This window comes from Bidens hawaiensis, unplaced genomic scaffold (genome assembly GCF_021521415.1).
Source record: "Bidens hawaiensis isolate Kalapana, Puna unplaced genomic scaffold, B.hawaiensis_p1.1 tig00000760_1, whole genome shotgun sequence".
NCBI lineage: Eukaryota > Viridiplantae > Streptophyta > Magnoliopsida > Asterales > Asteraceae > Bidens > Bidens hawaiensis.
In genome coordinates this window covers 1,698,103-1,705,244 of record NW_027491043.1, presented here as the reverse complement: position 1 = coordinate 1,705,244, position 7,142 = coordinate 1,698,103, and the positions used below count along the sequence as shown (strand labels likewise).

Here is a 7,142-nt window from a genome sequence, read left to right as displayed (position 1 = left end):
CCGATTAAACCAACTAACCCGACCCGACAAACCCGAAACCCGAATAACCCGAACGCGACTAACCCGGACCTTAATAGGGTCGGGTTGCGGGTTAGATATTTTTTAGGGAAAACCCGACTAACCCGACCCGATTAACCCGAAACCCGATCGGGTTGACCCGATGAACACCCTTACCTGCTAGGGGCTGCGGCCCCTAGAACCCCGCAACCGGGGGCGCTGCCCCCGGATCTCCGTTCGTTAGCCCCTAACATCATAGTAAACTAAAGAAAGTGTGCACTCCACACATCCCAAACTTGCTTAATGTTTATTATGATTAAATTGATCGACCAGTTAATCCAATTACACTAAAATACTAACAAACTTCATGGTGGATTAACATTTAAACATGTATGCCGTAATATTTCGTAGAGAAGGGATGCAAAATTTCAAGGCTACAAGTGCCAAAGTAAGACTTAAATACTTTATATGGGCATTCGGTGGTGCAAAATTTAAGCATGTTGACCTCAAAGCTCATCTTTGTGCATAGTGGAACAAAAGAAGGATGTCATTCAATTGTACAAAGATATCATCAAATAATCATCTACAGAGAAACTTATGCTAAGTGCACATTGGTTTCCATACCCACCACACCGTAACCCAAAACATACAAATCAACTAACATCTACATTATCATCTTAGCTCTATTTTACCCAAGGAACTTGTGAACAGAGGATCACGATAGAAACTTAAGCAATCGGTCACCTATTCCAGAAGGGCGCGATGATCCCTTTGTTTTACTTGCAAAATCTTTTATAATATTTAATTTTTGGGGATTTGCCCATCCATCGGCCATCGCTAATCCCTTGCAAATCACTGATATATTACTGACATATAATAATATTTACATTATGGGGATTTTGAGATTTTGCAATCCATCTCTTGGTGATCTTTTGTTGTTAAATGTTAGTTTTCTAATAATGTTGGTGTGAAAATCCTTATTCATCACAAAAGACTTGATTAATGTGAAGCAGTTAGTGAAAGAGAGCCCATCTCACTTCAACTTTGGAAATCTCTAGCATAAGGCTGGCTGAAAGAAACACTATATATCACATGCGTGTCATACAACCATATGGACTTCACGCATGTCATATATCATGGAAAATGGTCATATGAGTCGAATGATGAATGAAAAATTAGATTTCCGGAGGGCTCATATGAGGCGGAGCTCGCCAAATCATACGACTCATACATATGACATGCTAACTGACACAAAAAATGACTAATGTGCCGGTGACAAAATCATATGATCATATGACCACTTTTGCGATATCATATTGATTGTATGACATCATATGATCGTATGATATCATATGGTCTATATGATGTAATCGACACACGTGTTGATATATAAATTTGGTATGATCATTTAGTACTACACTTAATATATTAATTACAGTGAATATATAAGTCGGACGAGATTGATTTCTGAAACAAATAGCATGTAGATCTCAGGACTCGGTTTATTTACCCTTAATATTCGTACTATAAATGGATAAATAACCTTATTGTAACCGTAATATGTACAAATTTCGGATCCATACAATAAACAAACTCTCTTTAGTTTGGTCGTGGATGCAATCATTCAGGTCTAAGTACATTTCCTATAAATAAAATTGTGGTGCTAAAGTGAGTGAACGCTAATAACTGGAGTAACTTTTTAGACCTTATTTTCATTGTTTTTGGAGTTGTGATAATACCAAAGGAGTTAGTAGCTCAATGATATTAAGATGTTAAAAGAAATATGTCATTCCTAATTATTGAGGGTTCAAAGTCTCACTGTGAGCAAATGATATAAATCGATGGGTATGTGAGGTTACTATTCAACGATAATATTATAAATGGTTTACGCCATCAGGCTGCTGGTTTGGTGGTAAGGGCTTACTGTGGATTTAAAGGGCGCGCGGTTCAAATATAAATAAATGGTTTATCGTTCGTACATGCATTAATTCATAAACTATCACTCTTTGTTTTATGTAAGCAATCAATACAGGCCATGGACCATGAAATTTCCGAGTTCCAACGGCAATCTTGTACGTTGATTCCTTAAAAACAAACTACAACATACGATGATACAACATAAATATACTAATTCCTTAACTTCACAAAAAACAACACTCCCTAAACTCATTTCTAAATCACAAAACACACTTCCAAAACCAAGAAACCAAACACTCAAAAATCACACATCGCCCTCACAAACACAACATTCAATAACAACACTCCCTTCTTTCACATCCAAGTCGCACCACCAGCACACAACCCCGGCGAGCTTTGCCTCAAATTCATGATCACAAGTGTGGCAGCAGCATGGGCCAAACCACCACCCACAACAAAAACATGAAAAATCTGATGACTATGACCCGCAATATCAAAAGCACCCGGCTTCCATCTTTCTGGTATCCGCTTAACATAAAACATCGCTCCAACGGAGTAGAACACCGCCATGAACACCTCATAAACAAGTGCCAATAATATTTTGGGGTCAGCGCGGTGGAGGTAGACCGCGTGTGTGGCTGGGACAATACCAGAGAACCCCATGGCCAGAAATATGGTGGCACGAAAGGAGCGATAGCGAGGGGCAGAGAGTGCGGGGGAGAGGAGGGTTGTGATTGCGAAGAGGCCGAGGGTGGTGATGGCGGAGAGGTAGAAGAGGCGGGAGAACGGGTGGCAATTGAAGGCATAGAAGATGGGGGCGAAGAAAGAAGTGACAATCATTAAGGAGATTCCGGCATAGTCTAGGCGCCAGAAAAAGAGGTTGAAGGTTTTGGAGTGGCAGGCGAATAGGTGGGAGATTGAGCTGCAGATTAAGCAGCCCATGGCTCCCATTAAGAAGACGAACCATGGCCATATTGGGATTGAGTTGTTGATTAAGATGATTGATGGTTTATACATGTCTCCTACCAATGGATCCTGCACAACACCATTAACATTATGTTTCTTTAAAATACTTTTAAGTTACGAACGTAAATGAACTAAACGTCTAGTGAACCGTTAAAGTAAAATTCGTTTATGTTCACGAATGAACGAATGAACATGAACAACTTTTCTTTCTTCTAGTTAAATAAAGATGAAAACATGTTTTTCTTTCGAAGAGCCGCGCAGCATCATCAGCAGGATAACAATTTGTTTTCAGTCACTAAAAAGGTACCATGTGAAATATTTAAAGCCAATTAAAAATAAATACTGTGATCATAAACATTAAATGCTGATTATATGGTGCATTTTTGTATGAATATGTGTGTTTGTTTAAAAGTGATGGTTTTTGTAGCAAACAGAAAAAGATTTCGAATTTGAAGTCATATATAAGTAGCAGTTATAAAGGGACTTGTCTGGTATATGTTTCTTTCACTAACCATATCATGTGATATGGATTTTCAAACCCATAATTCCCAAATCACCTTTTGTGATCATATCGTCCCCAGCCTTTTCTTGTCAAATCTATCTTTAATATATTATCCTCATTTAATTCTAAAATATCATTTTAATAATTACAAGCTTGGAACAATTCTATTCTTTTGTTAAGAGTTAACTACTCGAGTTTGATTTGGGAGAACTATTGTGGTTTCAGTTTTTAAATGCAATTACCGTTCAAAAATAATAATAATAATAATAATAATAATAATAATAATAATAATAATAATAATAATAATAATAATAATAATAATTACTCAGATGCTCCATATGATTTGTTTACATTTGCAACTATCACTCACCAGTGTTAACATCGAAACAACGGAACCGTTAGCTTTCGTTGTCATTGTCGTCATGGTCGGTTCTTGAAAACCGTGAGCTCTGCATTTAAAACATGACCTAAAAGTTATCAATGGACAGAATCACAGAATACAATAAATATTATTATTTAACAATTCTGATATAAAATAAACAGAATGACGTCACTGACGCCATGAACAGACCTTGAGAAGAAGCTGGCCACCATTGATTCCACCTTATCCTTATTCATCAAGCTCCAAACCGCCATTGACAAAAATATAAAAAATCATATCAAATGCCTTCACAAAATTCAAATTCATGATCAGTGTATATATAATATAATATAATCGTCCAAATTAATAAAAAATGTGATCGATTGATTACTTACGTCCAGATATTTAGGGTTTCGTTATGCCAAGCGAATACGCTTCTGATCACATCCTTCAATAATCCAAAATAAACTCGTTATCTTTCAAATACTCCGGCAATTCGCCGTACTTTAACAGCCTCTTACCGGATCTCTCCTTTAACATCGTGTCCGTACAGATAACTCCGTTGACGGCGTCTCCTCCGCCGTTACTCCTCCGTCCTCGCCTCTTCATTCGCTGCCGGAAACGAAACGTGTCAGTCTCACCGGCGTTTCATTCGCCGGAAACGATATCTCCGATCACAATAACAGTCGCCGGAGTTATAACTGAAATGAAATATTGACATGGAAGCATCCAGAGCCAGAGGTTGAATAATTTATAACCTGGCGTTAGACTGGTGATGTAAATTTATTACATTTATTTTAAATTCTCATTTTCATTTTGGGATTGTGATCTGGTGTGGGAAGTGATCTTTGGCTGTGACACGTGTCGACAGATGAACGGTTGGTTCGGACAGTTAAGGTGGTTGAACAGTGTGATGAGATGGAGCTGGTGGAGTGGAGATGCAGGTGATTAGTGTTGTTTACTACCGTTGATTGTTTCTTTTAATTTGAAGAGAATTTTAAAACATGATCCGGAAGGTAAGAAATGTGAAATGTATGAATTGTTATTTCGGTCAATGACACGTGTTTGATGTCAAGAATATGAAAATTTTTAAAAATTTATGCCCAAAAGCCGTAACTTTACGTTGTTAGTCATATCGGTATCTAGTCATATCGGTATCGGTTCTGGTTACATAAACGTGCTGATTTGCTACTAGATCAACCCACTATGTTATGTGATAAAGGAATGCTCTTCTTATGACTCAAAATCAAGTGGCTTATAAGCGAGCTAAATATATTGATCTCGAATATCATTTCATTGATGACTTGTCTCCTTAGGGAAAGTGTACGAACCTTCCGCGTACTCAGTCTGACTATTTTCGTGTAGTGTTTCGCTAAGGTCCACTGCCGTTTCTCTTGAGGTGATATTGAGCTAGAATAGTTAAATAGATAGTTTGTTATGACCATTATAATTTGGTATAGTTTATGCATTCTTTTTATAAGATGATTTTATATATTGGCCGATAATAATCCTAATTTTAAAAATCACTACTAGCGGTCTCAACTTTCAACTATTTTTGTTTCAATGGTCTTCAGTTAAAAAACACTTAACACTGTTTTGTTTTTGCCCAATTTTCAAACCGAAGTTTTAGGGCTTTTGATCGGAAGAACGATACGATTCGACCGATGTAAAACTTATCTCGAAACTGTTATTCAAGCGACGAAACAATGCTTCAATTCGGGTGTTTGAATTTTTAATTAACAAAAATCAAGTCATTTGAATCACCGTTTCGAGATAATTTTTACATCAGTCGAGTCGTATCGTTCTTCCGATCAAAAGCCCTAAAACATCAGTTTGAAACTTGCGAAAAAATGACGGTGTTAAGTGTTTTTTAACGGATGACCGTTGAGACAAAAATAGTTTAAAGTTGAAACCGCTGGTGATGATTTTTAAAGTTAAAATTATTATCGACTAATACACAAAAGTTGGGATTATTTATTTCCAATTTGCCTTTATCTTAATAGAAATGATCTCTACCACATATGGTGATAAATATTTCCCAATTATCACATGTGGCTCCCAAGTGATGGGACTCCCACGATTTTATTAGGATGAAACATATGGTAACTGTCAAACCTTGGATATTGAATGGAGGATTAGTGAGATTACTAGTTATGTGGGGTTTACTAGCTAGCATTATTCCAAATAATAAAAAGTCATAGACTCATAGTGTTCTACTGTTCTATGACCTGAATTAGGATTTTAGAGTTAGAGAAGTAGAGAACCAATTGGATGGCAAGGGACCTAATGAAGTTGAGAAAAACGAAACATCGATTTTAGGTTTAGGAAGATGCGCATGATTTTGGAAATCCGAAATGGTAGTGAAGTGTTGAAAAAAAATGTGTTTCCTTAGAACATCTCCGGTGCTTTTTTTATTTAAGTGTTTTTAGCTTATGTGAAGGAGAGAATAGGGAAAGATCTTTTTATGCAAAATTAACCAAATGCCAATTATATGGGAGTAAGCGTTTTTGAGGCATTTCTTTTTGCTATGAGATGGTTAATCCGAACAGATGCTTATATAAAGGTGTTTTCAAAAGCATTCATAGGAAATGTATTATTAAAGGAAATCATGTTCAATAACGTGGAAGCCTTAATCTACTGTTCAATAAAGGAAATCATGTTTTATTAATGGGCTGGAAAAGATAACGTCGTCCTCAACTAAAGTGGAATGTTATAGCACCCACGTACCAAAATGGATGACTTATTGTTGCGTGTTTTTTTTTTCGGAATGGAATAGAATTAGAATTTGTATAGGATTTGAAATTGGAATCAATTGGATTTGAAATCTGAACATTCCAATGATAATTAAAATTAGAAAGAATTGAAATTCAATTCCATTCTTAATGTGTTCGTTTGATAAATGAATTGTAATCTATCACCAATATGAATGGAATTAGATTTTTTGTTTTTTATTTATATCTTACGTTATGATTTTTTATTATTTTTTAGGAGTTTTCTATTAAGATAAAAAAATCCCTATAAAAAATATTCAAAAAAATATTAAAAAGTTCATAACTCAAAATATAAATAAAAATGTTTTATTTATCGTCCTCGTTTAAAAAAAATAAATAAATAACATCGAGAAAAATTTTCAAAGAATTCACTTGAAATCCTTCACATTTTGGAAGGATTTAGAATTCCTTTATTTAAAGGAATTTGAAGGAATTGAATTCCAATTCCAATTTTTTGACAACCGAACGCACCAAAATGAAACTAAGATTTCAATTCCAACAAAACGAACGCGCCATGTCATGGGGATTTAATTACAATTCCTTTGAATTCCTATGAATTCTGTGAAACGAACACGCCTTAAGAGTTTTCTTAATAGGAAGGTAAGGGGTTCAAGTTCTGACAAAATTA

At 35.7% G+C, this 7,142-nt stretch overlaps 1 pseudogene across 1 annotated transcript; it reads right to left on the bottom strand.

Annotated features, from left to right (window-relative positions):
* Positions 1 to 2,237: 2,237 nt before the first annotated feature.
* LOC143534200 (heptahelical transmembrane protein 2-like) lies at positions 2,238 to 4,431 on the bottom strand (annotated as a pseudogene). The gene is made up of 4 exons (XR_013135498.1): positions 4,139 to 4,431; positions 3,954 to 4,049; positions 3,753 to 3,831; positions 2,238 to 2,949 (listed from the first exon to the last, which is right to left on the bottom strand). The product of XR_013135498.1 is annotated as a heptahelical transmembrane protein 2-like (transcript).
* Between the last annotated feature and the right edge of the window lie 2,711 nt (positions 4,432 to 7,142).